The sequence below is a fragment of the Poromitra crassiceps genome, assembly GCF_964638095.1.
Source record: "Poromitra crassiceps genome assembly, chromosome: 20".
Classification (NCBI taxonomy): domain Eukaryota; kingdom Metazoa; phylum Chordata; class Actinopteri; order Beryciformes; family Melamphaidae; genus Poromitra; species Poromitra crassiceps.
The window spans coordinates 11,904,445-11,929,217 of NC_139637.1; the positions used below are offsets into that span (position 1 = coordinate 11,904,445).

The 24,773-nt window shown below is 48.0% G+C and overlaps 1 protein-coding gene across 2 annotated transcripts in view; it reads left to right on the forward strand.

Moving 5' to 3' along the window:
- Positions 1–24,773, forward strand: part of ctnnbl1 (catenin, beta like 1) — an 89,216-nt gene that overhangs the window by 48,306 nt on the left and 16,137 nt on the right. The gene's annotated exons all lie outside the window — the stretch shown is intronic.

Sequence of the window (24,773 nt, forward strand, 5' to 3'; positions counted from 1 at the left end):
AACGTTAATTGGCGATTTTTTATTATTTGTTGTGTGCGCAGCCCACAACAAATAGCTATGTTTAAGCTATGTTTGTTTGTATGTTTTCAGCTATGTTTAATTCAAGGAAAATGACGCTGGTGTATGGGAGTGAATGGAGAGCTTTCCCCCGTGATGGGCGTGGCCTATTTCATGCAGTGTCTCTATGACTACAGCTGTGTTGGCGATATAAGGGCACATGACTACAGATTATGTCCTTGTGGCCATATAAGGGCTCAGGAAATGTGAGCAATCAGGCTCCATCCACGTCTCCAAGGCCCTTGCAGACTCTTAGCAATCCACAATCCATCCAGTCCAGAAGGGGGCGGGGCCTCAAGCGGACTTTCCGTAGACTTCCAGAGGGTCCGCTTGGGGTGCGGACTTCACTGATTTAATTACCCACAATTCATTGCAATACGGACGTGACAGGGTTTTTCTACTGGCTGAAAAAAAAAAAAAAAAAAAAAAAAAAACTTGAGTCATGTATGTAGAAGTACAGGCCATAGAGGTAAGCAAAATGCATTTTATTCTCGTAATCTTCAGGCCCGTCTATCAGCAGCTCATTGATATAGCGTTGCAGTCTCTCGCCCTCACAGACCTGACCTGATGACATTGAATACATCACGGTTGCTCCAGAGGGTGGACATTTCGATTGGGTCCTGCAGCCTGTTGCACCAGCTGACCGTAAGTTCTGTCTTAAGTTAGGGTGTAAAGTCCACACTAACTGCTACGTTCAAACCAGAGCCGTATAATAGAAGAGTTCCGACATCTCCATTCACTCCAATGGACCAGTTTTTTTCCAGGAAGTAGAAAGTGGAACTCTTCAGTAAAAAAAGCAGCACTGTCGAGTTGCATCAAAATAGACAGTGTTGTACTTTGAAAGGGTTTTTCATCCCTTGAAATGAATCAAATTGTACATTATCTGCTTTATTTTAGCATGCAAAAGTAGCGCGAGACCCATTCCTGGCTGTTCATTGGCTAATGATTCTTGCATTTTGGTCCTCCGCTGACGCCACTCTCTTACTAGAGGACACTAGTTCAAACTAGTTAGGTTGACACTAAAGTTGTGTCTTTGTTGAGTTGCACCACGGAGACGTAAGATACATCTTAACTAGTAGTCCTTAAACCTCACAGCTCACACTAGCCAAAATAGTGTCGCAGAAAATTACGTGTACAGTATCTGTGACCAATCAGTGAAAAGCACGGTGGAAACGGTGTTTATTTACCGTTGTTTAAGTGGAGTGAAAACAGGACATGTTGCCCCCCGCAAATTAGTGCTTTCATATTTCATCAACACTAACCAAATGAGAACGTTATTGAGTAACGTTCGTTTAGGTTCATATTACTGTTAACGTTTATCTGTGAGCTCTTCATCAGTATTGTAGGCTAATTTACCACCATCCTGCCTCACTAAATTGTTGCGGTTATTTTAATTTGTATGCAGTGCTGCAGCTTGTGGGAAACAAAAGCGTGAGTCATAAATATCAAAGGGTGTAATAATTTATCACGGAGAACACGTTACCGACGCAAAACAACGATGCGCCACGGTGCCAAGATGCAATTCGTGCCAACTGCTATTTTACGGAGGGCTTTACACCTAGTAAGACATAGGTGTAAATTTTAAGTTCCAACTTATGCCTACGTTGTAGCTATTTCACTTGGTGCAACCCAAATATTTTTAGTAGTGCGTAAACTCGGACTTAGTGAGACTTTACGCTCAAACTAGCTTACGTTTCAACTTACGCACACCTGGTGCAACCCACTGCAGGTCTTTTCCCTCTTCCTAGCCGTATCTCAGAGAGTGACATCAGATCTATGTATGTCACGCCCCCTCCGTCCAGCCTGTCTCACCTCTCCTTCCTCCCGTCTGTCAGTCTGTCCACCTCTCCCCTCTCCTCCTCACCCCTCGCCCTTCCTCTCATTTACTATTCCCACCAGCAGCATGTCTGACAGAGAGGTTAGCAGCTCTCTCTGTGTCTGTACCTGGACAGCAGCCTTTACAAGGTGGTCCCGGTTGTCCCCGGTGTCGCACATCTCCAGGACAGTGCGGGACAGTGCGGGACAGTGCAGGACAGTGCAGGACAGTGCAGGACAGGAGTGGCGATTGAATGACAGATGGAACAAACAGGCTAAATGAATTGTCTCTCTGAAATGAGGGGAGTGAAGGAGGTTGTTCTTCTGGCTGAGTGAGGGGAGTGAAGGAGGTTGTTCTTCTGGCTGAGTGAGGGGAGTGAGGGAGGTTGTTCTTCTGGCTGAGTGAGGGGAGTGAAGGAGGTTGTTCTTCTCGCTGAGTGAGAGGAGTGAAGGAGGTTGTTCTTCTCGCTGAGTGAGGGGAGTGAAGGAGGTTGTTCTTCTCGCTGAGTGAGGGGAGTGAAGGAGGTTGTTCTTCTCGCTGAGTGAGGGGTGTGAAGGAGGTTGTTCTTCTGGCTGAGTGAGGGGAGTGAAGGAGGTTGTTCTTCTCGCTGAGTGAGGGGTGTGAAGGAGGTTGTTCTTCTGGCTGAGTGAGGGGAGTGAGGGAGGTTGTTCTTCTGGCTGAGTGAGGGGAGTGAAGGAGGTTGTTCTTCTCGCTGAGTGAGAGGAGTGAAGGAGGTTGTTCTTCTGGCTGAGTGAGGGGAGTGAAGGAGGTTGTTCTTCTCGCTGAGTGAGGGGAGTGAAGGAGGTTGTTCTTCTCGCTGAGTGAGGGGTGTGAAGGAGGTTGTTCTTCTCGCTGAGTGAGGGGAGTGAAGGAGGTTGTTCTTCTCGCTGAGTGAGGGGAGTGAAGGAGGTTGTTCTTCTCGCTGAGTGAGGGGAGTGAAGGAGGTTGTTCTTCTGGCTGAGTGAGGGGTGTGAATGAGGTTGTTCTTCTCGCTGAGTGAGGGGAGTGAAGGAGGTTGTTCTTCTCGCTGAGTGAGGGGAGTGAAGGAGGTTGTTCTTCTCGCTGAGTGAGGGGAGTGAAGGAGGTTGTTCTTCTCGCTGAGTGAGGGGAGTGAAGGAGGTTGTTCTTCTCGCTGAGTGAGGGGAGTGAAGGAGGTTGTTCTTCTGGCTGAGTGAGGGGTGTGAATGAGGTTGTTCTTCTCGCTGAGTGAGGGGAGTGAAGGAGGTTGTTCTTCTCGCTGAGTGAGGGGTGTGCGGGCCTTTGAGACGTGTCCCTACAGTCATCATTTTGTTCAACTTCATTTAAACTCTCCAGGAAGGCATCTTTCATCAGTGAATTGCACTTGTAAGAGTTCCTGTCTGCCGATAAATTGTTCCCCGTTGCTGCTCATTGTTTCATTTTGAAATGTCTATTTTTATTTTTATTTTTAATCCACAGAGAGTTTAAGGCAGTGATACTCAACTTGTGGACCGGGGGCCAAATGTGGCCCATGATTGGATGCTTCCCGCCCCCCTCCCCGACCATTTTCTAATTCACAATGAAAACTAAAAGTCATGTTTTAATTAAGATGTATATAAAATACCCTACTTTGCATAATAATTTGTGTCTGATGGTTTTTCCAACAAAAACAAGTTTTAATTATGTTGTTAAAATCTTTAAAATGACGTCCCCTCCTTCTGCCTCATTAAAAAATCCAAAGCAACCACTCAGGGGGATCTAGAACCTAAGTAGCCACAGCATACAACGCGGGCTTTGAACACATTCGAGCTGTAGTATATGACGAGTTGGGAGTGAGAATGTGTTGGGGCTTTCACTGTTGAATACTGGACAGTGATTGGCTCCAGGATCCGTGATGTCACGAATCCTGCTCGTTGAAAACCGCGAAGAAAAACTGATTTTGGACTGTAGGGGGTGTGTGCGTGTGTGAGTACCCTGTTGATCTGTGTGTGTGTGTGTGTGTGTGTGTGTGTGTGTGTGCACGTGTGTGTGTGCGTGCATGTGTGTGTGTGTGTGTGTGTGTGTGAGTGTGTGAGAGTACCCTGTTGATCTGTGTGTGTGCGCGCGCGTGTGTGTGTTGTGTTGAGCTGTGGGCTAGACACCGATGGAGGGATACAGATAGAAGATAAGTGACCAGGCAGGGGATAATAGCTTTGACGGTGGGAGAGAGGGAGGGAGGGGGAGGGAGAGAGGGAGAGAGGGGGTGGGAGGGAGAGAGGGAGAGAGAGAATTGTGAGATCCCTATCTGAAGATGACCGAAGATTAATTCCTCAGACAGACATGGTGGTGGGATTGCTGAGAAAAGGCCAGACAGCTTGACATTTTCTCTCCCTCTCCCTCCCTCCTCCTCTTATCTCTCTCTCTCCTCGTCCTCTTCTCTCTCTCTCTCTCTCCTCCTCCTCCTCTTCTCTCTCTCTCGTCTCTCCCTCTCAGACAGCGGAAGTATGACCTCGTGATATGATCTGAAATCTTGCCTGCGTTTTTGCCACTATCTTTGAAGCCACACATTTAGCCGTCCCCAGGTCACATTTAGCCGTCCCCAGGTCACATTTAGCCGTCCCCAGGTCACATTTAGCCGTCCCCAGGTCAGAACCATACATAGTGTGAAACGGATGCACACAAGACAGAAAATGACCCCCCCCCCCCCCCAAAAAAAAACCTGATGATTTCGATCAAGCAGCAAACCTCCGTCTCCATCCGTTGGAAAAAATGAAGCCAGCATGAAAATACCAAAAACTGCAGTTCCTCAAATGGCTTCTTGGCGACTGGCTCAAAAACGAGTCATTCCCCATAGACCCCCATCTTAAAATACACAACTTTACAGCAGAAATAAACATGTTTACAGTTTACTGTTGGTATATAAATCACCCATTTATACATTTATACAGCCTATAGGCTGAATTAATGTATACTTCTGCGTCCGCCTCGACTTGGAGCCTTGCCGGCGGCAGCTGGTCCTATAAACTCAAACATCAGCTTGATGAGGGGTCGCAGGATGGGATTAGCACCCCATCTTGGCTCTCTCGTGAGGGAGAAATCCACAAACGCTACGGATTAGCCTCCTGAAAATCTGCGCAAGATCGGCGCGGCCTGGGGTCCTCCAGGCTAGAGCGAGGTGCTCGACGCAGGTAAATGACGTGCAGCGCACAGGCCCTCTTGAGGCGTCCTTGAGGCATCCCTTCAGCCTCTGGATTGCCTTTGTCATGAGGGGGGTCTGGTGAGACGAAGGAGGAGCACGGCCGGGAGAAACCCACAGAGCCTAGATCCTCCATGCACCGAAGGGCCAATACTGCGGCGTAGCACTAGCTCTATTGCAGCGGATTGGGTTCTCTTTTACCCCTCCCGCGGGCAACGTTGCAGATAGAGTAGTAAGGCTGATCTGTAGCGGCTTCTGGGACGTGAGTCGGGGTCTTAATTGGCCTCGGCTGGGTCTACTGGGCGAGGGTGTATGATGTTGACAGACCCGAAACACCTAACGACCCCAGATAACATCACTGATGACACGTCCTAGCGCATGCGGCAGTAGTGTATTTGAGAATGTAGAACCCTGGCTTGCCTCTGGCCAGTGACACTTAGGAAAGACTAGGTGACAACCAAGTATAGTTTGGTGACGAGCTGGAGAGACAGTTGACGGCCGGAGAGACGGCAACCCGGTACGGGATGGGATTAGCACCCCATCTTGGCTCTCTCGTGAGGGAGAAATCCACAAACGCTACGGATTAGCCTCCTGAAAATCTGCGCAAGATCGGCGCGGCCTGGGGTCCTCCAGGCTAGAGCGAGGTGCTCGACGCAGGTAAATGACGTGCAGCGCACAGGCCCTCTTGAGGCGTCCTTGAGGCATCCCTTCAGCCTCTGGATTGCCTTTGTCATGAGGGGGGTCTGGTGAGACGAAGGAGGAGCACGGCCGGGAGAAACCCACAGAGCCTAGATCCTCCATGCACCGAAGGGCCAATACTGCGGCGTAGCACTAGCTCTATTGCAGCGGATTGGGTTCTCTTTTACCCCTCCCGCGGGCAACGTTGCAGATAGAGTAGTAAGGCTGATCTGTAGCGGCTTCTGGGACGTGAGTCGGGGTCTTAATTGGCCTCGGCTGGGTCTACTGGGCGAGGGTGTATGATGTTGACAGACCCGAAACACCTAACGACCCCAGATAACATCACTGATGACACGTCCTAGCGCATGCGGCAGTAGTGTATTTGAGAATGCAGGGGAGTCTCCAGCAAAATGAGTCAATTGTGTGATTTCACTAGATTTCAATGACTAGAAGTTAGTCAAGGAGAATTGTAGGCAGTATAGCTTTCACTCTCTCCGTTACCTCCCATCTATATAAATGTACTATTTTACTCACAACGCGTAAGTCGCTGAACTTCCGGGAATTCTTCACCTTCGGGTTTCTGTCTGTCTATGGGATTTTTGAATGGGTTTTTGGTGCGATGCTTCAAATAAGGTCTGTGGGCAACGCAAGCTTAATCAAATGCGAACCAGTGTTCAGCGGGATAATCTTTCATGAGTTTTGAAGCGTAAATGCGAGCCCTAGAATTAAAAAGCTCGTGCTAAGCTAATCCAGAACAGTGTAGCTTTCAGCTTCAGTGTAACACGTCACCACTCAACCTGGAGTGTTGATGTGTTCGCTGCTGTGCACTGATTACCCCGGGCTGAACCAGGTGAGGGAAAGAGAATTTCCGTGTTCGTCCTTTGAAGTGATGACGTTATTGACGTATAATATCCCCGTCGACTCAACAGTGTAGTCTCATTTAGCCGTTTGCTAGCTAGCCGCCCTTTTAACGGCACGTAAAAGCATAAAAGTGGTCCTCATGTGTGAAGATTATCCTACTGAACACGGGTTCGCATTTGATTAAGCTTGCGTTGCCCAGAGAGATTATTTGAAGCATCGCGCCAAAAACCCATTCAAAAATCCCATAGGTGAAAACAGTGAAGAACCCGGAAGTGTTAGCATCGATGTTTTCCGGACTCATTCCTGGGGCTCTCTATTACATTATACTCACGCTGGTCGCGTCAGCTGCGTCGAGTCACATTTTTGAGGAGCTGCACGCAGGTTGCGCCGGCAGGCTCGCAGACCGCGGCGCACCCCTCTGCGCATTCGGCGAGGGGTTTGACGCGGAAGTATGTCAAGGCAAGTCAGATTGTATGGAAGTCAATGGGAAAATGACTTATCACATGATTTATTAACTCAGTAAACACTTACCTAATGAGTTTATGGTCTCTCAATCACTAGTTTCAAGTCTTCATAAATATAACATGATGTTCATTTAGTAAATTATGGTCCTGTATAGAGTAAAATGGATGACTGTCCAGTGATCGGTGAAATTGCTTATAGAAACCAAAATGTCTTTTTTTTTTTTACCGGGCTATAGATGTGTTTATTTCTGCTGTAAAGTTGCACATATTAAGATGGGGTGAATGGGGAATGTGTTCCTTTTGGAGCCAGCCAAGTGCCCATTCAAGGAACTGCAGTTTTTGGTACTTCCACGTTGGCCTCACTTTTCGTAAACCGAAGGTTGGGTGGGGCATGTGTGTAACACAAAGGGATGAGCAAGGCATGCCACTAACGCTGCCCGGGTACAGTGAGGGGCTTCAATTCCCACCGGTAAGAAGATGCTTTGGAGCAAAGCCCCCCACCCCGCCCGGCAAACGTGACGGCTTTCTGTAAAACAAGGCGAGGAAGACAACCGACCCAGTTCTGTCCAGAGAGCCTCAGCCCATCCGCCTGCAGTCAGCAGCCACCTTTTATCTCCCTCTCCACCACCAACGCACCTCCTCCTGCTTTCCCCGACTCAGAGCTGTTTTTAAAGAACCACCAAGCAAAATGTTCTTCCTCTGCAACATATTAGCCACAGATTTCTCAGGAGGATAAAACGCTGCTGTCTCTCTCTCTCTCTCTCTCTCTCTCTCTCTCTCTCTCTCTCTCTCTCTCTCTTTCTCTCTCTCTCTCTCCGCCCAGGCCCCGTTTAATAAGCCTCTTATTTTCTTCCCACCTTGGTCTCTCTCTCCTCCTCTCGCTCAAAGCCACTCTCTCTCCCTATCCTCTTTTCCTCTCATTTTGACACTCTTCCTCCTCCCTCTGCCGTCTTTCTGCCACTCTCTATCATCCCCCTTTACTTTTCTCCTCCCTGCACTCTTCATCCTGCTCTTTTCTTACTTTTCACGCCCCCGCTGTTCCGTCACTGCTCTGTCCCTCCCTTCCTGCTAGCGATGCTCCATATTAGATTCTCTGCCGATATCCGATATGCTGATATTTTCCAACTCTTTTGGCTGATTGCCGATACCGATATATGCATGCAATTAGTATACCTACTCTCATTGAGGCCATTAACATGCGTTTTCTGTCATCAGATTGCAGTCAGATTGTGCTTGACCACTTGAAAGTACAGGTGTAAACGCCCCCCCGAGACACATTGAAGACGGATTGCAATCTGATCGGCCAAACCACCTCCGCAGGTGGTCAGGGACGCATTGTGACCACATTGAACACAAGTGTAAATGCAATGTGTCCTCTCAATCTGCATGCAGGAACTGTATGCGGATTGAGAGGACACCCATTTTGGGTGAGATCAGATTGCAATCTGATCACCCAAAACGCATGTTAACGGCAGGTGTAAATGAAATCAGGCTAATGTGGTTGAGCACTATCTGATTGCAATCTGATGAGAGAAAACGCATGTTAGTGCCAGGTGTAAATGGCCTCATTGTGATGGCCCACTGCCAGATGCAGACAAGTGAATACAGTGCTTTTCAAAATGTACACCTTCACTGCAACCTGACGCTGCCAGATGGGTTGTTTTCACATAACCATCTGAGAACGAGTCGCTCGGGAAACCGTTTCCAAGGGCAGGTGATTGAAATACCTGGCAGGTGATTGGATGAACCATCTGTCTATCACGGGCTCGCTCTCGCTGTCGTCACACCTAAAGCCCGCCCATAGCTCAGTCATAGGATGCTGATTGGTGCGAACCACTGGTGGTTCAGATTCAAACCAATAGATTGGAGCGTGGCCAGATGGATTTATCGTGTGATCGTGATCTCATGATCTCGTGTGAATCCACGTGTGAATCCAGCTGCATCACGTGGTTGCCTTCACCGGGCAAAATAAGAAAACTACTTGAATCTCCTCTCCTCCCTCCTCCTGCCTCTCCTCCCTGCCTCTCCTCCCTCTCCTCCTCCTGCCTCTCCTCCCCTCCTCTCCTCCTGCCTCTCCTCTCCTCCCTCCTCCTGCCTCTCCTCCCCTCCTGCCTCTCCTCCTGCCTCTCCTCTCCTCCTCCTCCTGCCTCTCCTCCCCTCCTGCCTCTCCTCCCCTCCCCTCCTCTCCTCCTGCCTCTCCTCCTCCTCCTGCCTCTCCTCTCCTCCTGCTTCTCCTCTCCTCCCTCCTCATGCCTCTCCTCCTCATCCTGCCTCTCCTCCTGCCTCTCCTCCTCCTCCTGCCTCTCCTCCTCCTCCTGCCTCTCCTCCTCCTCCTGCCTCTCCTCCTCCTCCTGCCTCTCCTCCTCCTCCTCCTCCTGCCTCTCCTCTCCTCCCTCCTCCTGCCTCTCCTCCTCCTCCTGCCTCTCCTCCTCCTCCTGCCTCTCCTCCTCCTCCTGCCTCTCCTCTCCTCCCTCCTCCTGCCTCTCCTCTCCTCCTCCTCCTGCCTCTCCTCTCCTCCTCCTCCTGCCTCTCCTCTCTCCTCCTGTAGCTACAGTGTGTACTCTTTACTGTGGGGCAGAGATGAGCTGCTTTAGCCTTGCTGACAGTCGATGTTTTAAAAGAAAGCTGGTGTTAAGTTGGAATTGGTTTTTGCACCTGGCTGAGCTATATTTAGTTTCCTCTGCTCTTAAATGTCTTCCACACTCCTCTCTCTCTCCTCTCTCTCCCCCGTCTCTCTCCTCTCTCCCCTGTCTCTCTCTGCCCTCTCTCCCCCGTCTCTCTCTGCCCTCTCTCCCCCGTCTCTCTCTCCCCCGTCTCTCTCCTCTCTCCCCTGTCTCTCTCTCTCTGCCCTCTCTCCTCCCTCTCTCTCTCCCCCGTCTCTCTCTCTGCCCTCTCTCCTCCCTCTCTCGCTCTCTCCCCCATCTCTCTCCTCTCTCCCCTGTCTCTTTCTCTCTGCCCTCTCTCCTCCCTCTCTCTCTCCCCTGTCTCTCTCTGCCCTCTCTTCTCCCTCTCTCCCCCGTCTCTCTCTCTCTGCCCTCTCTCCTCCCTCTCTCTCTCCCCATCTCTCTCTCCCTCCCCGTCTCTCTCCTCCCTCTCTCCCTCCCCTCTCCCCCGTCTCTCTCCTCTCTCCCCCGTCTTACTCTCCCCCATCTCTCCCCCCCTCCCTCCTCTCTCTCCCTCCCCCCTCTCTCTCCCACGCCTTTCTTCACTTTACTTTCTGTCTCTCCATCACTTTCTGCTCAGCATCCGGCTCTCGTCCCTCCTACACGCTCTAGACTCACTTCTCAGTCTCTGTCCACGTCGCTCAACTAGAGACTGAGAACTTTCTCCCAGCTGTCATTGTTCAAACTGGGTGGAAACCATTTGAGAGTTGAAAAAATAAACCCTGCATCGCAGAGACCAACCAGTCCAGAACCAGAACCAATCCTGAGTCTTTAGGGTGGTCCTTCATGCAGAAGTCGTGAGTAAAAGAATGTAACGTTGCTCGGGGACATCCAGTTTCAATGTTTTTAAAAGCTCTCTCTGTTACAAAGTGATTATTCGCTGTATCTCCAGTTTGTTTCAGTACGGAGGAGAATGCGGGGAGAGCGTCATTTCCAGTAACTTGACAAAGAGGTGTAGGTTTGTCATCGTCCGTTCTCCTCGCCGTTCAAAGAAACGTCAAGTGGTCTGGGAGCCGAGACTACCTACGCTCTGTGTCCTCCTCTCCCTTACTGGCTTTCCTGTCCTCTTTCATCCCTCTCTCCCTTTCTGATCCTTCTTCCTCTTCAGTCCCGTCATTGTTCTTCCTTCCTCCTCTCCTTCCCCATCACCATCTCTCCATCCCTCCCTCCCTACCGGGGCCGACACCTTTTGGTCGGTCGGTCGGTGGGTCGATTTGCTCCTGTCTGACCAAATTCTCAATCGCTGGTGTTACTTTCACAGAAAAGCGTCTCTGGTGCAAACGTAACACACCCACGAAAATAACACGGATCTTTTCTCGAAGCACACAGGACCAGAAGTGACGCGGCTACAAAGCTAACATTTAGCACGCTATATCCATGCTGAGACGGTGGCGGGATGGAAGCAATAATGATATTGTAACACTTGGAGACAGAAAGGGGATAAGTACAAAATGTTATGTTCAGTAGTACCAGTAGTACCAGTGGCTCCTGCATTACATTACTGGCTCCCCATTGCTGAAACACTTTGCTGATCTTCAACCAGCTTTATCATTACAGTGTCTAGTATATATGCAAATGACCAATGTCTACTTTCCCTCCATGCTGCGTGCATGAGAGGGAAAGTAGAGAGAGCTCTGACAGCAGAGACTCCGCCCCCACATAGTTTGGCCAGCTCGTTAGGCTCGTTAAGGCTCTCAGACTGTCCAGGCCTGCACCATACAGAATGAGTACGTAAGTCCATTCTGTAGTTCAAATAGCAGCCATGCGAGCTTCAACATCTGCTGCTCTTCCGTGAACCAGTGATGTCACTGGTTCACGGAAGAGCAGCCCAGAGCCGTGTATATAGAAGAGTCGCGACATCTCCATTCACTCCAATGGACCAGTTTTTTACTCTCAAGAGTTCCAGGAAGTAAGGTCCTGGATTAAGCAGCACTGTCGAGTTGCAGCAAAATGGACAGTTTGTGTTGTACTTTGAAAGTTTTTTTTTTTTTTTTTTTTTTTTTTTTTAAATCAAATTGTACATTATCAGCTTTATTTTAGCATTCAAAAGTAGTGCGAGACCCCTTCCTGGCTGTTCATTGGCTAAAGAGTCACACATTTTGGTCCTCCGCTGACACCACTCTCTCTCTAGGACACTAGAGCAGCCGATCCTGAAGCCACGCCCCAGAGCTGTTGATTTTCACACTATATTCCGTTTTCGCAGATACGTAAAGTAGAAGTACGCTGGTCGAAAAGTGGCAACGTTTTCCTTTGACGGCTTCCTCAACACATGCGCGTGCGCACACACACACACACACACACACACACACACACACACACACACACACATGTATATGAGACGTGGGTGGTGTGTTTGAAGTGCGTGGGTGGACATCTTTCTCATATTTCCTATTGGCTTTTATAAGGTTATAAAACATTCAATACTTTGCACGTCTTTATCAATATTCCCTCCACCTCCGTCTGTTGATTTGTATCATCTATAGTTTCTTCCAGCAGCAGCAGCACTGCAGAAGACTTCAGTTAGACTGCCTCCTCCTCCCTTCTAGAAACAACAGGCTTTTGTTTTGGCCCACTTTAGTGAACACACTCTTCACTGATGTGCGCCTCAAAGAGCAGCACACTGCTGCCGTCTCTCCCCGACATTATTATCATAAGTTGAAATCAGCATTTTGTCTCCTCGCTCGCTCACAAAGTTACCGTCTTCTCCCCCCAAAGTTTGCCTCGTTATCAACCGCTGCATTCTCTGTTTATAATGAGGATATCTCTAACCTCTTCTCTCTGCTGGAGTGTTTGCTTAAGCCTCATCAAGAATATTACGTCCCAGTCGCACACGCACATGCACACGCATGCACACACACACGCGCGCATGCGCACACACACACACACACACGCACACAGGCAAGCACAGCGGGCTTTTGCAGAGTGCTGACAAAGAAATCACTTTAATTCTGCATCTAAGCATCCCAGCGGAAAAGAAAGCACAGGAATAACAACCAGCGTCCACACGCACACACACACACACACACACACACACACACACACACACACACACACACACACACAGAGAAGCAAATGCACACATTCAGACTAGGCCTGTGAATCTTCACGTCAAGTATTGCAGCTCCAAGTATCAAATCCTCAATTTTCTGTATTATTACTGCACTTGGCTACTTTTTCATCAATTAATACAAGCAGTCGGATAAATATCAAGTCCCTTTTTTACTTTAAAGAACTGAACGTCAACAGAAATTTAAACATAAACGATTCAATTCGATTCACACGTCCGCATCGCGATGCATCGATTATACGATTCATTTTGACAGCCCTATTTCAGACATACGCACACTTGGTTTCTCTCTTATATGCACACTGTTATTACACGTGCACGCACACAAACCCACAGAAGCATACACACGGATCCTACGCAGGTCTGGAAAGTGTTAACAATGATTTGGAATAGTTTGGGAATTTGAAAAAAAATGTCTGGAAAATTATGAAAAATATTGGTCCGATACACACCTAATTCTAGCTTTGATGTTGTTGTAGAGCCACTTTGGGTCCACAGTGTTTGTTGATGTGAGGAATAATGTTCAGATAGAGGGATGCTCTCTTATTAACCAGCTGCTGTCAGCATGCATGATATCAAAGAGCCTCCAAAATCACATCCAGTCAAGAACATAGTCTGGTGAAAATATCACATTTTAAAATAGTTTTTATTTGAAATGTGTAGGAACCCTGCATAGTACAGATAAGCACACGCAGTCATACAGTTTCACACACACACACACACACACACACACACACACACACACACACAGTGTGTGGCGGAGGTACAGTAAAGGAAATGAGACTGAAAATCACTGCTTATTACCTGGTCTGCAGTACAGCCAGGCTCCCCAGAGGGCGCAGTAAATTGACTTGTCCAGTCCCTCCTTTCAACGCGTTATTCTTTCCCCTCCACTGTCCCTCCTTTCAATGCGTTACAGGGAGTTCCCCAAGCCCCGGTAGCCGGTGATTTCTCCGCCTACTGGCCTCTGGCCTACCGGTTACTTTATATATATACTGTGTATATATATATATATATATATATATATATATATATACAGTATATATATATATATATACAGTATATATATATATATAGGCTTGACGGCTGTAGCGGATGCAGCTGATAGGCTGACGGCTGTAGCGGATGCAGCTGATAGGCTGACGGCTGTAGCGGGTGCAGCTGATAGGCTGGCGGCTGTAGCGGATGCAGCTGATAGGCTGACAGCCGTAGCGGATGCATCTGATAGGCTGACGGCTGTAGCGGATGCAGCTGATAGGCTTGACGGCTGTAACGGATGCAAGCTGATAGGCTGACAGCCGTAGCGGATGCAGCTGATAGGCTGACGGCTGTAGCGGATGCAGCTGATAGGCTGACGGCTGTAGTGGATGCAGCTGATAGGCTGACGGCTGTAGTGGATGCAGCTGATAGGCTGCCGGCTGTAGCGGATGCAAGCTGCATGTAATGGAGTTGTCCAAGGCCTTCTCACAAAATGCCTGCAAGCTCTGTGTTACAGTGGAGGCCATGAGCGCTAACGAAGGTGACAGGGATGACAGGGAATAGACTTGTATATCCTGTGTGAAATACAGTGAGTGAAAATACACTGTGTGTGTGTGTGTGTGTGTGTGTGTGTGTGTGTGTGTGTGTGTGTGTGTGTGTGTGTGTGTGTGTGTGTACAGTACATGTCATTATCGCACCGTATCCATTGGCCATTGAGGCGAACACACAGGCCCGGTTTTACAGGGGTGCAAAAGCATGCATTGCACCCTTATTTTAATTGTCTGCATGCTCAGTTGAAAAGAGTGGTAAAAAAAAAAAAAAATGATGTAGCCTAGTAGAGTGTTGTATGTTCTGAAAGACTTATGTTGCGATATTCTTTGCTAAAACACTTTACAGCATTTAAAGAGATTATTTGGTTTTAACCAAAGGTACAATGAAATCTCCCTGCTGCAGCTGCACTTACTATTTAAACTTGAATTATAATTGTTGTTTTTCTTTGTTCTTTGATGTGAATTTATGGCTTTTTGGCACCTAACCTGGCATGTAACCTTTTAAGGTTGAGATAATTGTATTATCATTATATGGTCCAAATATTTCAGTAAAGCACTTGAAACACTTGAAATATTCTTGCTTGGCTGGTATCATTCTACTTGAAATGATGGTCAAATGCATTATCTTTAGTAAAATAACATGTCAAATTTTTCGGGCGGCCCGTGCATGTGCATGTGCACCCCTTCCTATCTAGGATGCATCCCTAGTCATCTTGTTCTGGAACCGGCCCTGCGAACACACTGTGTTGGCTCTGTATCTCTGCTGTAGTTTTGAATGTGAGATTGCTTTAACTTTGGCCAAGAGCGTCCACATCCGCCCCAGCGGAGCTGCTCTGGCAACGGAGCTAATCTTCTGCCTCGCGGGCCAGAGAGGAAACATGCTTTACATTCAAATCGCTTTGTTTCAAGATTCTCTCTTGTGTATTTAGCATATTCCTTCTCATGCATGTTTAATGTCTGCTCGTCGTCTGCACTTTGTAAAAAAAAAAAGCAGAGGATTCTGGGCCATCGTTCTAGCCGGGGGATAGTGAAGAAGACACTTTTTTACCTGAGGTCATGTTTTCATCCCTGTCCGTCTTTCTGTCTGTCTCTCTGTCTCTTTGTCTGTCTCTCTGTCTCTTTGTCTGTCTCTCTGTCTGTCCGCAGGGTATCTCAAAAAGTTATGAGCGGATTTGCACAAAACGTTGTAGCAAAGTAGGTAATGGGCCAACTTTCCCTGCCCACTGGCCAAAAGGGACATGACCAATCACAAAAAGGCGCCCCTAACTTCCAAACGGATTCCCATCAGACCATGACACTTTGTAGAAAGGTTGGCAGAGGTATGCACTCTACTAAGTGATAGGGGTGTCAAAAATAATCGATTATAAGATGCATCGCGATGCGGACCTGCACGATTCTGCATCCATTCACAAATGTCAAAAATCGATTATTAAAAAGAATAATAATAATAATAATAATAATAATAATAATAATCAAATCAAATATAATGGAAGTACATGCAGTTGTTTATTTTAATTATGGATCATAATACAATGCAATTCTAAATGCACTTTTATTTTAAAAGTAGCCACACAGTGAGAAAAAAGAAAGTGAGAAAAAATAAATCATGTATTGGGGAAAAAAGTGATGCATCGATTTAAGATGCATCGAGATGCATCGATAATCGTAATCGAATCGAATCGTAGCCCTCTGAATCGTAATTGAATGGAATCGTGAGGCCAGTGAAGATTCACAGCCCTACTAAGTGAGTTCCCTCCATTTGTGTCTTTGTATACTTTATTATCGCTGAATTATCCTATTCACCTTATGTAGCCCCGCCCACTTGACCCAGTTGTGTTATGACTTCCTCGTCTGTTTTACCTGCTCACTAGTACTGTACTGTCACAGGAAGTGTCAACACAATAGGAAGGAACTGGCTGAGCCCTGTGTTGGAACATAAGGTGAATACTACAGGGATACTCAACTTGCTTTGCCCGGGGGCCACTTTTGCAGAGTGACAGGAAGCCAGGGGCCAGTTATGAAACAAACATGAATCATATTAGTTTTTCTCTAGTGGATTGTACAGTAGGTTTTTGGGGTGCCAGTCGGAGTTTAGTCTGACAATCAAACAATCAATTGTCCTTTACAGGCAAGTCCAAATAATCAAACAAACTAGATGTTTGTGTTATTATTAGAATCAAAGTTAGAAATTCAGTTTGCTCACTTCAATTCAGTTCTCAAATCTGTTCAGAATTAACCCGTTTCCCAAACAACTCAATAATCTCTCCAAAAAGAAAAATTAACCAAACATCTCTGACCAACTGACCGGTCCGTTGGTCGACTTTGTGCACACAGGACAGTTAAATAGGTTAAGGTAGTGCCGGGTGGCAAGCAGGCGGCATTATTTGACAATTAAGCTGGAGCTCAGTCAAGCTTTATTTAATGTAAAGGTGCATTCACACCGACCTATTAAAGTTTGTCGCTGGCGTCGAGTTTACATACAAAGTCAATGCAAACGAGCGATTGAGCGTATATTCGCCTGGGAGAATAATCGCTGGGCGTCCGAGCGGCAGAGACAGAGCGACAGGGAGAAAATACGCTCGTCGCTCAAGATGAAATATCCCAACTCGAGCGAAAATACGCTGGCATCAGTCGCTCGCTGTTCAACACTGATTGGCTGCCGTGTGAGAGCGTGTCAAGGATCACTCTGGCTTGGAACAAACCGCTGGTTTATTGTGTGGCAACAAACCGCATTGACAGGCTGACAGCTGACATGAAGTGAAGTCTGTACTACCGGTATGCAGCTCGCATTAGGAGCACGCTGATAGGCTTAGCTTGTAAACAATGACGGTGGCTCGTAGTGGACAAACAGCATGACATTGCGTAACGTTATATCCCCCACATGTCCGTCATTTCGTGTGCCTGTTGATGAGCGATTTAAACACAGCGACAGAGCGATTCCAAAGGGTTGAATCAAGCGACAGAGCGAAAAATAAATATCTCGGTGTGAACACAGCTTTAGTTTTAATTTATGAATTAGAAAATGTTTGGGGGGGCCACTCTTCACCCTATCGCGTGCCGCATCTTGCCCCCGGGCCACAAGTTGAGTATCACTGCTATATTACTAGGTACCTACCTAGAACTAGGAGCAGTGCCCGGGCATCAACTCCAGCTTGATTGCCTGTGCCTCATTCAGTGTTTGTATAACAGCTCCTTGTTTTAATGATCTGCGTAGTTTTGCATCGTTAACAGGCTACAGTCGCCATTGTACAGTAGGTCTTTGTTGTGAAGTGGTGGTGGGCAGACGCTGGTGTTGTGTCTCTTCTTCTCCAGTAGGTCTTTGTTGTGAAGTGGTGGAGGGCAGACGCTGGTGTTGTGTCTCTTCTTCTCCAGTAGGTCTTTGTTGTGAAGTGGTGGCGGGCAGACGCTGGTGTTGTGTCTCTTCTTCTCCAGTAGGTCTTTGTTGTGAAGTGGTGGCGGGCAGACGCTGGTGTTGTGTCTCTTCTTCTCCAGTAGGTCTTTGTTGTGAAGTGGTGGAGGGCAGACGCTGGTGTTGTGTCTCTTCTTCTCCAGTAGGTCTTTGTTGTGAAGTGGTGGCGGGCAGACGCTGGTGTTGTGTCTCTTCTTCTCCAGTAGGTCTTTGTTGTGAAGTGGTGGCAGGCAGACGCTCGTGTTGTGTCTCTTCTTCTCCAGTAGGTCTTTGTTGTGAAGTGGTGGCAGGCAGACGCTCGTGTTGTGTCTCTTCTTCTCCAGTAGGTCTTTGTTGTGAAGTGGTGGTGGGCAGACGCTGGTGTTGTGTCTCTTCTTCTCCAGTAGGTCTTTGCTGTGAAGTGGTGGAGGGCAGACGCTGGTGTTGTGTCTCTTCTTCTCCAGTAGGTCTTTGTTGTGAAGTGGTGGCAGGCAGACGCTGGTGTTGTGTCTCTTCTTCTCCAGTAGGTCTTTGTTGTGAAGTGGTGGTGGGCAGACGCTGGTGTTGTGTCTCTTCTTCTCCAGTAGGTCTTTGCTGTGAAGTGGTGGAGGGCAGACGCTGGTGTTGTGTCTCTTCTTCTCCAGTAGGTCTTTGTTGTGAAGTGGTGGCAGGCAGACGCTCGTGGTGTTGTGTCTCTTCTTCTCCAGTAGGTCTTTGTTGTGAAGTGGTGGCAGGCAGACGCTGGTGTTGTGTCTCTTCTTCTCCAGTAGGTCTTTGTTGTGAAGTGGTGGCGGGCAGACGCTCTTGTTGTGTCTCTTCTTCTCCAGTAGGTCTTTGCTGTGAAGTGGTGGTGGGCAGACGCTCGTGTTGTGTCTCTTCTTCTCCAGTAGGTCTTTGTTGTGAAGTGGTGGAGGGCAGACGCTCGTGGTGTTGTGTCTCTTCTTCTCCAGTAGGTCTTTGTTGTGAAGTGGTGGAGGGCAGACGCTCTTGTTGTGTCTCTTCTTCTCCAGTAGGTCTTTGTTGTGAAGTGGTGGAGGGCAGACGCTCTTGTTGTGTCTCTTCTTCTCCAGTAGGTCTTTGTTGTGAAGTGGTGGAGGGCAGACGCTCTTGTTGTGTCTCTTCTTCTCCAGTAGGTCTTTGTTGTGAAGTGGTGGAGGGCAGACGCTCTTGTTGTGTCTCTTCTTCTCCAGTAGGTCTTTGTTGTGAAGTGGTGGAGGGCAGACGCTCTTGTTGTGTCTCTTCTTCTCCAGTAGGTCTTTGTTGTGAAGTGGTGGAGGGCAGACGCTCTTGTTGTGTCTCTTCTTCTCCAGTAGGTCTTTGTTGTGAAGTGGTGGTGGGCAGACGCTGGTGTTGTGTCTCTTCTTCTCCAGTAGGTCTTTGTTGTGAAGTGGTGGCGGGCAGACGCTCTTGTTGTGTCTCTTCTTCTCCAGTAGGTCTTTGTTGTGAAGTGGTGGTGGGCAGACGCTGGTGTTGTGTCTCTTCTTCTCCAGTAGGTCTTTGTTGTGAAGTGGTGGTGGGCAGACGCTCTTGTTGTGTCTCTTCTTCTCCAGTAGGTCTTTGTTGTGAAGTGGTGGAGGGCAGACGCTGGTGTTGTGTCTCTTCTTCTCCAATAGGTCTTTGTTGTGAAGTGGTGGCGGGCAGACGCTGGTGTTGTGTCTCTTCTTCTCCAATAGGTCTTTGTTGTGAAGTGGTGGCGGGCAGACGCTCTTGTTGTGTCTCTTCTTCTCCAGTAGGTCTTTGTTGTGAAGTGGTGGCGGGCAGACGCTCTTGTTGTGTCTCTTCTTCTCCAGTAGGTCTTTGTTGTGAAGTGGTGGTGGGCAGACGCTGGTGTTGTGTCTCTTCTTCTCCAGTAGGTCTTTGTTGTGAAGTGGTGGTGGGCAGACGCTAGTGGTGTTGTGTCTCTTCTTCTCCAGTAGGTCTTTGTTGTGAAGTGGTGGCGGGCAGACGCTGGTGTTGTGTCTCTTCTTCTCCAATAGGTCTTTGTTGTGAAGTGGTGGCGGGCAGACGCTGGTGTTGTGTCTCTTCTTCTCCAATAGGTCTTTGTTGTGAAGGGGTGGCGGGCAGACGCTGGTGTTGTGTCTCTTCTTCTCCAATAGGTCTTTGTTGTGAAGTGGTGGTGGGCAGACGCTGGTGTTGTGTCTCTTCTTCTCCAATAGGTCTTTGTTGTGAAGTGGTGGCGGGCAGACGCTGGTGTTGTGTCTCTTCTTCTCCAATAGGTCTTTGTTGTGAAGTGGTGGTGGGCAGACGCTGGTGTTGTGTCTCTTCTTCTCCAATAGGTCTTTGTTGTGAAGTGGTGGCGGGCAGACGCTGGTGTTGTGTCTCTTCTTCTCCAATAGGTCTTTGTTGTGAAGTGGTGGTGGGCAGACACTCTTGTTGTGTCTCTTCTTCTCCAGTAGGTCTTTGTTGTGAAGTGGTGGCGGGCAGACGCTCTTGTTGTGTCTCTTCTTCTCCAGTAGGTCTTTGTTGTGAAGTGGTGGTGGGCAGACGCTGGTGTTGTGTCTCTTCTTCTCCAATAGGTCTTTGTTGTGAAGTGGTGGCGGGCAGACGCTGGTGTTGTGTCTCTTCTTCTCCAATAGGTCTTTGTTGTGAAGTGGTGGCGGGCAGACGCTCTTGTTGTGTCTCTTCTTCTCCAGTAGGTCTTTGTTGTGAAGTGGTGGTGGGCAGACGCTGGTGTTGTGTCTCTTCTTCTCCAGTAGGTCTTTGTTGTGAAGTGGTGGTGGGCAGACGCTGGTGTTGTGTCTCTTCTTCTCCAGTAGGTCTTTGTTGTGAAGTGGTGGTGGGCAGACGCTCGTGGTGTTGTGTCTCTTCTTCTCCAGTAGGTCTTTGTTGTGAAGTGGTGGTGGGCAGACGCTGGTGTTGTGTCTCTTCTTCTCCAGTAGGTCTTTGTTGTGAAGTGGTGGCGGGCAGACGCTGGTGTTGTGTCTCTTCTTCTTCAGTAGGTCTTTGTTGTGAAGTGGTGGCGGGCAGACGCTGGTGTTGTGTCTCTTCTTCTTCAGTAGGTCTTTGTTGTGAAGTGGTGGTGGGCAGACGCTGGTGTTGTGTCTCTTCTTCTCCAGTAGGTCTTTGTTGTGAAGTGGTGGTGGGCAGACGCTGGTGTTGTGTCTCTTCTTCTCCAGTAGGTCTTTGTTGTGAAGTGGTGGTGGGCAGACGCTGGTGTTGTGTCTCTTCTTCTCCAGTAGGTCTTTGTTGTGAAGTGGTGGCAGGCAGACGCTGGTGTTGTGTCTCTTCTTCTCCAGTAGGTCTTTGTTGTGAAGTGGTGGTGGGCAGACGCTCTTGTTGTGTCTCTTCTTCTCCAGTAGGTCTTTGTTGTGAAGTGGTGGCGGGCAGACGCTCTTGTTGTGTCTCTTCTTCTCCAGTAGGTCTTTGTTGTGAAGTGGTGGTGGGCAGACGCTCGTGTTGTGTCTCTTCTTCTCCAGTAGGTCTTTGTTGTGAAGTGGTGGCGGGCAGACGCTCTTGTTGTCTCTTCTTCTCCAGTAGGTCTTTGTTGTGAAGTGGTGGTGGGCAGACGCTCTTGTTGTCTCTTCTTCTCCAGTAGGTCTTTGTTGTGAAGTGGTGGTGGGCAGACGCTCTTGTTGTGTCTCTTCTTCTCCAGTAGGTCTTTGTTGTGAAGTGGTGGCGGGCAGACGCTGGTGTTGTGTCTCTTCTTCTCCAGTAGGTCTTTGTTGTGAAGTGGTGGCGGGCAGACGCTCTTGTTGTGTCTCTTCTTCTCCAGTAGGTCTTTGTTGTGAAGTGGTGGAGGGCAGACGCTGGTGTTGTGTCTCTTCTTCTCCAGTAGGTCTTTGTTGTGAAGTGGTGGCAGGCAGACGCTGGTGTTGTGTCTCTTCTTCTCCAGTAGGTCTTTGTTGTGAAGTGGTGGCAGGCAGACGCTGGTGTTGTGTCTCTTCTTCTCCAGTAGGTCTTTGTTGTGAAGTGGTGGTGGGCAGACGCTGGTGTTGTGTCTCTTCTTCTCCAGTAGGTCTTTGTTGTGAAGTGGTGGTGGGCAGACGCTGGTGTTGTGTCTCTTCTTCTCCAGTAGGTCTTTGTTGTGAAGTGGTGGTGGGCAGACGCTGGTGTTGTGTCTCTTCTTCTCCAGTAGGTCTTTGTTGTGAAGTGGTGGTGGGCAGACGCTGGTGTTGTGTCTCTTCTTCTCCAGTAGGTCTTTGTTGTGAAGTGGTGGCAGGCAGACGCTGGTGTTGTGTCTCTTCTTCTCCAGTAGGTCTTTGTTGTGAAGTGGTGGCAGGCAGACGCTGGTGTTGTGTCTCTTCTTCTCCAGTAGGTCTTTGTTGTGAAGTGGTGGCAGGCAGACGCTGGTGTTGTGTCTCTTCTTCTCCAGTAGGTCTTTGTTGTGAAGTGGTGGCAGGCAGACGCTGGTGTTGTGTCTCTTCTTCTCCAGTAGGTCTTTGTTGTGAAGTGGTGGCAGGCAGACGCTGGTGTTGTGTCTCTTCTTCTCCAGTAGGTCTTTGTTGTGAAGTGGTGGCGGGCAGACGCTGGTGTTGTGTCTCTTCTTCTCCAGTAGGTCTTTGTTGTGAAGTGGTGGCAGGCAGACGCTGGTGTTGTGTCTCTTCTTCTCCAGTAGGTCTTTGTTGTGAAGTGGTGGCGGGCAGACGCTGGTGTTGTGTCTCTTCTTCTCCAGTAGGTCTTTGTTGTGAAGTGGTGGCAGGCAGACGCTGGTGTTGTGTCTCTTCTTCTCCAGTAGGTCTTTGTTGTGAAGTGGTGGCGGGCAGACGCTGGTGTTGTGTCTCTTCTTCTCCAGTAGGTCTTTGTTGTGAAGTGGTGGCAGGCAGACGCTCGTGGTGTTGTGTCTCTTCTTCTCCCGGGATGAAAGCAGGAAGGCGCTCCTCTTTCAGAAGAAGGCCCTGTCAGGAAAATGGATGTGTTGTTTTTGCATCCCGGCTTTGCAAGCTAAGTTCATCTGGAATGCTTTTCCCCAAAGAGTCCTGTACCGTCCTCCTCGGGCTCTGCTCTTTGATTGAGGCAACGCTAACGAGCTGAACTTCACAGCTATAATTGGCTTTTACAGTCTAATTGATCTTTGAGGACACGGCCCTTTGGAAAGTTTTAATTTTCTCTCAGATTAAATCATTTGGGTGTAAATGTCATGTGTGGTACCCTTTAAAAAAGCCATTTGTTATCATTAGGAGCTGTTTGAAAAGATGCCCTTTTTGTTGATTTATCGTGCAAAATCGTGCCCGGCATTTTTAAAGTACAGAGAAACCTGCTCTTTCCATGGTACAGGTTGAATCCAGGTGAAACTAAGCCTTCATCATCTCACGGGTGGGAATCACCAGATGCCCCACGATATGATATTGTCCTGATACGATAGTATTGTGATATTGCGATATGCTGGTATTGCGATATATTGGGTATTGCCATATTGCGATATATTGCGTTTTATTACCTTTTTTCCACGCAAATGATGTCCCCAAAGGAAAACTTTGTCAACATTGTGTTTTATGTAAGATGAAGTTTCCAGTCTGTTCGTCTCGCTTCAATCATTTTTATTGCAGCGAAATTGTCAAGCAGACAGACTGACCGACACTGTCATAAAAACCCGTTATAAAGGTTGCATGCACCCGACAATTTATGTCATAAAATATCGTGATACTTGGCATTTGTGCGATACGATATTGCATTTGCCACACAAAATATTGCGATACTATGCTGTATCGATTCTCCCGTTAATCTCCTGATTTTATAGTGATACTTCAAATGGATTCCACGGGCTCAGTTTGAAAGCTACAGTGAAGATACCGCTATCAAATTAAACTAGATTGACCAAGGCTTCCGTCGGTACCAACCATGTCATATTAGCTTGTTCGCAAGGGGGCTAAATAATGCTCCAAATATAGGCAACATTTTCGTGAGGGGAAAACTGCCATGGCCATTTTCTACGATACACTCAGTTCACGATACGATACGATACACGATATTGGGTTCACGATAACGATACGATATTTGAACAATATTTTTTTGCAATCGATTTGTAAGTTGAGGGGGCATCCTCCACGCTAATTTGAGTCATTTCACCATTTTCATCCTGCGTGTCTGTAACGTCCCTCGTCTGTTCAAACAAAGCAATGTAAAGGAGAGCGAGCAATGCAATCAGATGCAGATCAGTGCCACCATGTTCAGCTTCTTTTTCTCGCGATATGAGATTTCATCTCAACGATACATATTGTCACGTTTTATATCGCGATATATTGTATATTGTGACATCCCTACCATTTTCCATGGCCAGATGTCAAGATATCTGAATCAGAATGGGTTCTGTGGTAGGGTCTTCCCTTTCCAGATAGGATGATCATTTTTCAACGAGGCATCATCATCACTGACAGTTTCAACGGACCTGGCGGATCTGGTTCTGGGGGGTGGGGGTTGCATTTGCCGATAACCCAGAAAATCTCTGTTTCACAGCCTAATGTTGACAAGTATGCATAGGGAGAAAGATACTACTGCTCACCCTAGACCTCTCTTACCCAGCATGTTGTCTTGGAGAACACCTCAATCTATCTGAATCTAAATGCAATACAGCCAGTGAGTTGGTAGTGTGCACACATGCCCGGCATCTTGCTCACACTCTAAAAAGGCTGTCATATAAAATGATCTTCCCACTATCACAATGCACGCACATGAAACCATGTGCAAAACACGGTGTCTGTGGTTCTTCTCCGCCACTCCAGAGACTTCCACTCCAGATTCCTCTCTCTCTCTCTCTCCTCCCCACAGGTCTGCTTCTTCATCTCTTAATGATGATTCATGTGTGCTGTGTGTGTATTGGCAGCAGTGTGTTATTGGCATACTGACAGGGTTGTTAAGATGGATAACTATGCATGTGTGTGTGTGTGTGTGTGTGTGTGTGTGCTGGAGCCCCCTTGTGCTGCTTAGCCGTGAAATCAATTGATTTGTGTGTCTGGTCAATGGGAAAAATTGATTTGTGAAAAGGCAGAAAAACAACACCCCAAATTAAACTTACTCTATTTAGTTGGCTTTCTCAGGCATAAGACTATTCTTATTGTTGTGTTTGTGTGTGTTGTTGTTGTTGTTGTTGTTGTTGTCAATGACAATCGTAGAGAGGTGTTTGTTCTAGAGGTTGGCTGTACCTTTGACCACAGCCTAGGGGAGGCCTTTCTAACCAAGA